The following is a 10,762-nucleotide window of genomic DNA, read 5'->3' as shown; positions in this document are numbered from 1 at the left end:
AATTATATTGCAGTTCCAGTAACTAGAGCACAAATGCGAAAACGAAACCGATTCTCTTCGGTTCTCCGCGCTCAGAGTGCGGCACCAGGGGGCAGGGCGCGCTGCGCGTCCGTTGGAGTGGCAGACGGAGATGCACATGTCTAGTCAGCCGGCATTTTTCGAGTCGTGTTGTAAATGTTGTTAATTCGCCGTAAATATCTCTTGATTTGTACTCAAGGGTGGAGCAAGACCCCAAGGAAGAGAGATTGACTCATCGGGAGCGAAGAACAGAAACGATGGATGGTTACGCTGCTTGGGTCTCGGCACGTTCAAATCGGCAAAGTTCCGAATTTGTTGCTGTGTTGTGTCCGCTTGTGCGCTCGTTATTTGCCGTCATCGCTCGGAGATATTTGCGTTGGATGTCTTTCACTTCGTGTACAAAACTCTGCTCGCTGCGGCATCGAAGAAGTTGTCCTGTGTTTGGGTGCACGTATGCGCTTGGACACGGATAGCCTGCTTGCTCTCAACGGGTGTTCAACAGTCTACGCGCGCTGGTAACTTGCTCATGAGGTAAGCCCATTTTAATCTTATTTGTTTTGCATAACGTAGGTGTTAAAATGATGTGTGGTAAGCCGGTGTCGCGAACAGAAATATTGTTTCAAAAGACCACTATGCAACGTCTTAGGGCAAAAATCACGCATGAATGGGGAAAGGATAAAACCTATCTCTTCAGATCGATTCCAGTCGTAGCGCGATTGGCTTGATCGCAATTTCCGTGAGGTACTTCTAACCTTTTGTTCACTCGCGTTAAAAGCGTAGAATAAAACTGCGTTCAGTTGAGCTCTTGTATTGACGCTTGTATTGGCTTGAGAGCATACTGTATCCGATACAAGAACTTCTGTTAAAATACGGAAATAAACGTTCGAGGCAATAGCAGTCGCTCACTACCTGTGATCGTTACTTTCTTGCTTGGGTGCACGTTTTAATTGTGACCGGAAAAAAACGTCTTGCTGCACCGTTTGCGGTGCAGCAAGACGTGTTCCTTCGAATGATGTCTGGGCAGTCAAGGCATTCGTGCCACTAAGCAAGCAGTAAACGGGGTATCAGTGCGAAAACATTTGGACATACAAGAGAAGCGAATGGTATCACCATAGACTCTTTTATTTGACGAATAATTCAGTTGTATTACTAAAGCGGAGAGTGGATATGCATGAAAGTCAGATTGTATTGATACTAAGCAAAAACAAGGTAACTTATCATTACTAATCAATCCTTTTCTTTTACTGAAAGGCAAGTTGCTGTTGTGCTGGAGCTGAGAAGAGGTCTGCTGCCTGCAATGGGTCCATCTCTCTCAAGTTATTGCAGTATTATAGCTCTCAAGGTGAGTGGATTTTTTTTTTCTCATAGCTATTTGCCACCTGAATCAGGACCGTTTACTTAGCTGTGTAGGTGATCACTGTTAGTGACATTGGAGTGCTGGTGGACCAGCACTCCTTTATGATTGCAACGCATATGACAGAGTGCAGCTGTGGCAGTATGCAAAGGTGTTAATCTACAAGCCAAATTAGGTTCTTTGAGGTAATATGTTAATATATTGATGACATTGGATTGTGGTCTAGCAGGCAAAAATGCTAAACAAAAAGAAATTTTAATTTGCACTTGGTAAGATGTGCAAGCAATTCAGGCTGTTATACATGAAGTGGGACATTTGTAGATGTCTTCTACAGTGCTGCAGTCCTGAATGGCTTCAGAGTTGAGTGATACCACTATAATTTCTCTGTAGAGCATGCAGCACAGTTTAGCATTGGGGGAGGCTGGCATCAACAGGCGTCTACTTACTGTGAAGTTCAAGTGAGGTGTTACTGTTAGGGTGACTATATATAATTTATGGTTTAATTCTAGTCTTGTGTCAGGCAGACATAGTTTACCCATTTGGTTAAACAATAGAGATGTAATATCTATGTATACAAGTATTACCCATTCATTTATGCCATTTAGACAATGGCAGAAATGCGTGGGTAATACTTGTGTACATAGACAATACATCACTATTGTTTAACCAAGCGGTGCCCCTGCATGCTAAATTTTACAGGGCTATTATTAAGTAATGTCAGCTTTTGTTGTAACATTAAGGCACCTTTTATATTATTACAGATTACCACCATTGTGCACCATCATAGTGTCATATTTACACTAAATGTATTTGACTTTGCTATAAAACCTTGCATAGCGGTGCATCGTGAAATTTTTTTTTATAGTTTCTGGCCTCAGAATGCACTTCACGTTATATTCTTGTTTGCAACAAGGCTATAAATGCAGGTTTCTCTCCTTATGTTTTGTGGCACTTCAAACTGCGGCGAGCTAAACCACTGGGCAGCAATACTGGATACGCTACTGCGTGTGGAGCTGTCTTCAAACACACACAAGGAATACATCATTGCTTTTTAGCACAAAATAACGGACACAAGAAAGACGACAGAACAAGGCGCTACTCTCAACTGACATCACTATATTGCGTCCCTCCTTTGTAGACAGCAGAATCTAGAAGAACATTTGCTGTGAACACCAAGTGCAGGAACCACCAACATCTGATCAAAAAAGCACACTCATGCGACAGAATCCAAAAAAGAAACATATTGAGCACTTTACAAGGTTAAAGAAAGCACACTAATGCACTGTGACCCCAGTGACTGTATGAAGAAAACTTCTGATAACTCTCTGGCGGTGGTATCACGGCCCTTTTTTCAAAATCGTAGCATCACGAAACATTGCGAACCTAAGCGATCCATACCAACAGGCACAGGTTCCCATTTGGCTCAACATTGTAAAATATGGAAGTGCAAAGCCATGTTTCGTGATACTACGATTTTGAAAAAGTGCTGTGATACCACCGCCTGAGAGTTATCGGAAGCTTTCTTCATACAGTCATTGGGGTCACAGTGCATTAGTGTGCCTTCTTTAACCTTGTGCAGTGCTCAATATGGTTTTTTGGATCCCGTCGCATGAGTACGCTCTTGTGATTGGTTGTTGGTGGTCTCTGCACATGGTGCTAACTGCGGATGTTCTTCTAGATTCTACTATTTATAAAGGAGCGACGCAATAAAGTGATGTCAGTTGAGTGTAGCGCCTTGTGCTGGTCGTCTTTCTTGTGTCCATTGTTTTGCACTTAACAAAGTATTTATGGATTCACACCAACTAGCCCGCCAACACATTGTGTTGCGGGCACTTCTGAAGTACTGTCTGTCCAATAACCTTGGTGGCATAGAAGCGCCGTCCACTTCTATGCGCTGCTTTCTGTTTCATTGTGGCATGACATCACATTATAATCATAATGTGTATGTACTTTTTCCAAGAGACCCATATTCCTATCCTTGTGTTGTATTTGCTGTCGCATTATTTATGTGCAAATGACCAGTGCTCCGAGCTCCATTTTATCGCAAGTAAACTACTGGTACCTAAACAGATCTGTATATCAGAAAACCAAAGCTGAACTGCCGAACAGTACCAAGCGGCAGCCTTAGTGCAGTGTCAAGTAGTCAGATTTTATTGGTCATGCAGAGGTACACAGGATAGCTCTTTATTACTTGCTGAATAATTAAGCTGTGTGAAAACTGAGTATATATGTAGCTTCAACCACATGCTATTGGTCATTGCTCCTGACCTCATCAAATGTAGAAGATTATCACGGCATTTCCTATTCTCTTTTTCCTTAATACAGTGGGATTACTGCATGCGTAAGTAGGAAACGGATCACATAGGCAATCAAAAGCCAACATTGTGTAAACTTGGAACATTGATTCTACAGTTTGATGACCCAGAATAAGTAGGAATACACCATAAATGATTGACAATTAACTTTTACTTGACACAGGGCTAAAGCATACAGTAAGCATACTGTATGCTCATATGGTGTCACATCAATTTAAATTTTAGTGTAGCTTTACAGTGTACGCTTCTATTGTTGTATTCTGTCAGAGGAATGATAATGTTTCGCGTGTATAGCAACTAGACTGTCTATATACAGAAGTAAAAATGTGTGAACTGTATTTTTTAATGATTTGATAGAATGTGTAGCACAATAAAGCCATACAATCAACGCACAGTGATGTGACTTTCTCTGCACATGTTGCAGGTTCAAAAAAAGTATGGTGGAAGCTGTTGCCAAGGTTCCGACCAGAAAAGACAGCCAGTATAAAAGGGTCCACGCCACTGATCTCTACTACAGGGGATGAACAGCACATCGAGCGCCCTCGACTGAAGCCGGCCTTGTCCCGGAAGTTGGTGCTTGACAACTTTGCGGCAGCACTTTGTTGCACGGGTGTGTAGCATTTCTTCCCCTAACATGCCTGCCTGATGTGCCATAAACTACCCAAGCAGTGTTTCGAGGTGTCCAGAATTTTTCCATTGTAGTGTCTACAGTGTTGCTAACATAAGTGGCGTGCAATGGAAACACTGGTAAATCAGAAAAAACTTGATGTAAAAGAACACTATCGTATACGGGTTCAGATTGTCATAAAAGTGCTTACCAGACATGTAGAGACCTCCTAAAATGTGAAAAACCACAAAGAAAAGTTTTTCGGCAGCAATATTATCTGATCGCACGCACTAGTTAGTCCACCATATGCCCTGCTTCCAGGACAAGCGACTGCATGACATCGCATTTCCACTGGCTTCACCTGCATCCGGTGCGGTGTGCTGCACCCAGCGAAACATGTTAGAAATCAGTGGTGCACAGTGTTTTCTGTCCCCTTTCTCGACGCCTACTGAACACATGTTAAACTGTTTCCAAAGCAGACAAACAGAAGGAAAGGGTTCTGAACACATTGCATTTTAAAGTGGCTGGTACTGGGTAACGCAAGTACTGTGGCATAGTAGATTTGCACCAGGCAACCTGGGTTCCCAAGAAGGCTACTGTTTACTTGCAAATGGCCAACGTATTGTGAGCATGTTGAAGTTCTTTTTTTATTCTCATCGCTTATTTAGCTAACGGAGACAGCTTTCACAACTGAAGAAGCCTTGGAAGCATGAAACACTTCACAAAACCAGCTTCAATATATCGTGTCTGCATCACAATTTCATGGCTGCATGAGTGAACCCTCTGGTTAACATGTAAGAGAGTTCATGATGTTTGCCATGCATTATCCAGTTTATTTACAGGTCAACCCTATCTTGAGATTTAAGCTGATGTTGCGTTTAGAGAAATTATGGCCGAGAGCCAGCTTTTGAGAATACAGATTGAGCTTGACAGATTAAACGCCAGAACAAGTCGTTGAGGATTTCAGATCAAGAATCTTCAAAGGCCAGTTCATTTAGTGGTGTTAATATTCTACTCGAAGTTGTTGATTGTTATGTTCATATGGTGCCCAAGCATTGCGGTAACAACTTCACTTGGAGTACATAGCAAGGGTGTATTCAATGTAAGCTGCTGGCTTTTTTTCTGTGTTTTCAAAAACTGGTTTCTTGTTCAGTTTAAATTTTCGAATTTTGCATTGTTTATTAGGTGTTGTGTCTTGTTTCCTTTTCCTGCAGCTTCTTAGTTAAACATCTGAATAGTGAACACAACTTGACCTTTTGCTTGATTGCCTAGATTACATGCCCTCGATGCAAAACAATTTCACTTCAAAACTGCTTGTACCACACTGAAAGAATAACTTGAAGCAGCCATAGCCACCAATAACACGCAAGAGATGATTATGAAAATTTTAATATTGTTTTTTGATCTACAGGGTGTCTTAACTATCGTGCACCAAGATTCAGAAATATGTAAATGCGATGTAACTAGACAAAATGAAGGTAATGTTTGCCATCGCCTGGAGATACTCTGATTATATTGTGCATTCTGCCTAATTACATAATTCTTAATTATTTATTAAATATCTCAAATAATTAAATGAAATGTGTCAATGAAAAGTTGTAGAGCAATATGAAAGCCTCCTGATACACTTTTTTGTTACTGTTACTCATTGTGTGCTACATAAAAGTGTTTTTCCAAGGAATAAGCCTGCGAATACACATAAAGTGTCTTGAGTGGCCAGTCATGTGTCAGTTTTGTGGTGCAAAGCCACGAATACAACTTAAATGGGTTCTTTTAAGAAAAAGACTTAGCTCAGCAAATTATCTTTCTTTGTGCAGCCTGTGGAGACAAGGTTTCTTAGACATGGCCGTGGCCCTCAAGGAAGATGCCGAGGCCACAGGCAGTTCCTCCAGTGACCGTGAAAAGGTCCCCTGGGGCACAAGTCTGGTTTGGCACCCCCACCTTTCTCCTGCAGCTTTTCTGTCTACTTAGCTAACCAGGTGGGTCAATGATGGCAAAGGGAAAAAAAGAATCAACAGCATCAAACGCAGAACTTGCTCAAGCTCAATGCATTTTTGGTGTGAAGTTTTTCCCTTATCATTTATCAAAAAAACGGGTAATAAGTATATGATATGGTCTTCATACGGACACCTCTTTCCCACAGAGAATTAGCAGTAAAAAAAGCAGCTTATGAAGGCTTGAATATTAGCTAGGATGATGTGGCATAGATAGGATAATGATTATGAATGTTTCTAATGAAGGCAGTGGTAGTAGAGTGAATAATCAGAGTTTATATACAGATTGAAAGACATTTCGTTCCAATGCCAGAATTTTAAATCATCCCAAATAATTCTTGCATTTTATAGTCTTCATTTTATAGTTCTTGATGCTTGCTTCTTGCTGACATCATTCTTATGCTGCATAATTCACCTGTTATAAATTCCCTATTTCCCCCATTCAAGCAACTTTACATTGATCATAAGAAACCTCGTAGATGAGTTCCAGAAACTTGCTGATGAGATTAGGGGGCGGCGTGTACCCCAGGCCGCTTTCAAGGGCCTCATATCTTGCAAATGTTAGAAATACTCCTGCTAAGCAAGTTCTTGGTGTCATACAAGGTTATTTGCGAATACGAATTTGCCTAAATTTAGAAAACAGCCAATATAAAAAATGTCAAGCGATATCGCTGGCGATACACACACACATTCCAACTGAACTAAATGCAAATAAATATAGCACCAAATGCAGAATCATTGGCATGATGCCATTCTTTCAGTGGAATAAAATCTGTCCTGCATTGTAAATCTGGAATCCTTTATAATCCAGACTACTAAATACTTATGAGGGTTGTAGCGTAAAATATGCATGTATTTATTTCTCGTTTCTTTACTTTAGGACCCGATAATGCTAAAACAGCAGTGAAAGAACTGATATCACAGTACCTAATACTTTATATTGCTCCAGAAATCCGTTTCTCTGCCGATCGCAGCATTCGACACTAACAAGAAGGCACATAACACTTAGGGTGGTGCTATTCACTTTGATTGTTTGGGAACGAAACCCATAATGTACATGTTATGGCCCTACGTGTCATTACGTTTGAACAACAAAAAGGTTGGGGGTTTGCATTTTGCAAAACTGCATGGAGGTTTTCACTGTGTGCATATAAAATTAGGAACCTTCCCAGCTCATACTAAATGCATTCTCCAAAGCTTTAGGTTATACAGGTGCACTACTTTACACAGAACACACTCTTTTCCCTCGTCACGGCTCACACTCTTAGGCAGAGTTACACCCTTTGAAGTGCCCCTTCTTCCACACAACGATAATTGTCATCTGCCTTTATGCATTTTCTTTCTTTAACGCTGCGAGCCCTGTGCTTTCCAGTAACGAACGGCATGCGTGTTATCAGCATGATAGCATTCCCGACAACAAAGTAGCGGGCGTGGCGTCTTCAAGAAAGGAAACGCATCGAGGCAAATAACGATTATTGTTGTGTGGCAGAAGCGGCACTCCAAAGGGTGTAACTTTGCCTAAGAGTGCAGGTGGTGATTCAGATTCTTCAAAGGTGTTTCATTGTATGGGATGGCACATCGCGCTTCACTTATTTGCAGAATATTGCATTCCAATTATGTCATATGAGATAAATCCATTAGAGAGCTTTAGCTTGCCCTAAATTTATTACAGCTGGGTACTGGTAAACTGGCCGCAGCTTGCAGTGCTTGTGGAAAAACAATTGTAACTGCCATATTATATGTAACTGCTAGTGCACAGGCATAGGCAGCAGCAATGGTTAGAGTACACTTGTTTCTTCTATTCTGGGGTATGCATCCTCCACCAGAAAGTAGTTTTTTTCGTCTTCCTCTTCTACCATATTGGAATGTGAAATGGGGTGTAATTTGTAGGATATACTCTTGCATAAACTTAATGAGCATTTATTCTCGTCTGTGCCACAGATCATTGTTGCTACCACTGTAAAAGCAGGGTGCCTGTTTACAGCACCCATAGGGAACAATCTGTGAATCTTTAATGAACAGTAACGATAATGAATAATCGAATAATTTTTAGTAATTTTCAACAAATTTAGCACTCTTTGCTTTCCACTACAGTGTTTTTCAAACTCTAATATTGGCACAAGGTTTGAGTGCAGGATGTCATTTTGTGTGAAAGAGTACACTTGTGCGCATAACACCTCATTGTCAACATTCTGCTGCACAGAATGTCATTAGCTTTTGTATGCATTGGTCACTATCTCACAAACCGGTTGCTCCTTTGTTAGTTGGAATGTAGCATTTATGTAAAGCACATTTGATGTTCTAACAAAAAGTATTGTGCCCTCTTATCCCCTAATTCTCCTCACTTGATGCCTAGTGTTGTAATAGCATGGTTGACACCATGAGAGTCAGTGTGGTGAATAATTGTCTGGTGGAGTAGGGGGTGTACGTTAACTTAAGCAACTTTTCCAGACGACTTGAATCAGTATTGTGGAATGCTGGTTTTTTTTTCAATCACTGTTACCTAGTTTCACTTTGGTTGTGGCAACAAGTATAATGTAGTTCGCTAGCACTCCTGCCAACACATATAATGTGCAGGCATCTGTGCTGAAAAAAAGACCAGCTAATGGTTTGCCAGGAGCTAAGGTCCATTTAGACCATTAAATTTTGAACTTACACCGGTGGAAATAACTGGTGAATGAAAGCACACCCAGGAGAACTGAAGCAAGACTGCGAGTCGGCCTAGTTGGAACAAATTCATCTTGAAACTTATTGTGCGCAACAAACAGGGACGAAGAATAGAAGAAACACAAGGACGAGCGCTTAACATTGTGGTTCTTCTATTCTTCGTCCCTGTTTGTTGCGCACAATAAGTTTCAAGATGAGCAGGAGAACTGACCATAATATTTTCTTTCATTATAACACCGCTGAAGCTTTGAACTGCATTTGAACTGGCTTGTTTAAAAAATGACCCATTTCCTTGTTCAAGTAAGACAAAGGTTCCACAGGAAGACAGAAACTTGAAGCCGTCAACAGCAGCATGAATATAAACAGCACTCGACGTTTTGCAATCTTGCACCTGGTTATATTATCCATCCCATTTTTTTCCACAGGCTGTTCTTTACTGTTTTATGGTCATATCCAGTTTAATTTTAATGTCCCTATTTTTTAATATTTGGTTAATATATACTTTCTTCATCGGCTTGCAACAAAATATATATTCATAATGTGCCTTCATTTACCATTTGCAGTGATCTTAACCAGATGCATCTTGATACAAAATTTATTTTCCTTAATTCTTCGTTTTCCTTTTTCAAAAGTGCGAACTGTTTATCTTGATACCTATTTTGTCTTCTGGGAAGATTGGTTCTACTGGATTAATGACTGCATACATGTGTACATCGTTTTCTGTTTTGGTCACCCCTACTCTTGGCAAGTACTGACAGCATTGCTCATACCCGCTCCATCACGATCACCACTGCTAAGCACACCCTTCCTTCCTTTATTTTAACACTTTGGCTTCTCTTGACCTATTATATGCACCAGTTACTTCTCCCCCAATGAGGCTAGGGGCCAGTGAGATATGCACAATCCCACAACACAGCCAAGGAAAACATTTGCTACCCTAATGACAAGCACCTATGTCGAAATTTTGGCTACAGCAACATCCCTTGTGCCAGCAATGTTGATCTACTTACATGTTTTTCTAACACAGAAGTTACTGCTTTCTCGTGTTCTGTGATTAAACTTTTTTGCCGCTTTCTTTAGGATGGATATTCACGAAGACTATTTGTTTCTCCTAACAGCAGCAAGTTTATCCTTGCAAGTGTTTGGAGTCAAGAACAACTTTCACCAGGAAGAAGTGCAAGACGAGTGATTGAAGAAAATAAAGTTGCTTCTGTGATCTAAGAACTTGAGGACTGAAATGTTGCACCTTTTTGTGTATATGCTATGCAGTGCATTCATATCACAAAGTGCAAAGTGTTTTATCTTTGCAGCCATGTCAGTGTGTTGGCAAGACAATTTTCTCAATGGTGACCTGCTGCTTTGACTATGAGCTGCCTTCATGACATTTGCATTAAAGGAGATGTACTATCGTGGACAAAAGTACCCTGGAAGTGCGAGCGTTGACCAAATTGCATTTCTGCTCAAGACCGCTGAAAACAGTGGGTCACGTATGCACATGCTGAACGCAGATGGTGGCACGGCTGATCCCAGCAAATAGCACACCAATGAAATTCGGTCGACTCTCGCACGTCCTGGGCAATTTTGTGCCCGATGGCACATTGTTCGAATGGATATGCTCTGCAAGATGAAATACGGGAAGCACCTGTACTTTAACGGTTATAGTACAGATTCAGAATACAGAATCTTCCGTTTTCTAGATACAGAAGCACTCGTATCTTGTATTACGGTCTCCTTTTTTACAGTTGTCCGTTCTACGGAAATGACCGTTCTTAATTTACGGAAGAGTGTTCGGTCACAAATTACCAGC

The 10,762-nt window shown here is 40.9% G+C and overlaps 1 long non-coding RNA gene across 2 annotated transcripts; it reads left to right on the top strand.

Annotated features, from left to right (window-relative positions):
- The first annotated feature begins 373 nt into the window (after window positions 1-373).
- Window positions 374-10,179, top strand: LOC135905793 (uncharacterized). Of its 2 annotated transcripts, none has more exons than XR_010565501.2 (5): window positions 374-549; window positions 1,270-1,360; window positions 4,112-4,297; window positions 6,112-6,273; window positions 10,077-10,179. It is a non-coding gene; the product is annotated as an uncharacterized lncRNA (long non-coding RNA). The 2 variants fall into 2 exon arrangements; XR_010565500.2 differs by having other exon boundaries at window positions 375-549; window positions 10,074-10,179.
- The last annotated feature ends 583 nt before the right edge of the window (window positions 10,180-10,762 follow it).

The sequence above is a fragment of the Dermacentor albipictus genome, chromosome 1, assembly GCF_038994185.2.
Source record: "Dermacentor albipictus isolate Rhodes 1998 colony chromosome 1, USDA_Dalb.pri_finalv2, whole genome shotgun sequence".
In the NCBI taxonomy this organism is placed as follows: domain Eukaryota; kingdom Metazoa; phylum Arthropoda; class Arachnida; order Ixodida; family Ixodidae; genus Dermacentor; species Dermacentor albipictus.
The sequence above is the reverse complement of the archived record's forward strand: the minus strand, read 5'-3'. Positions and strand labels throughout refer to the sequence as shown.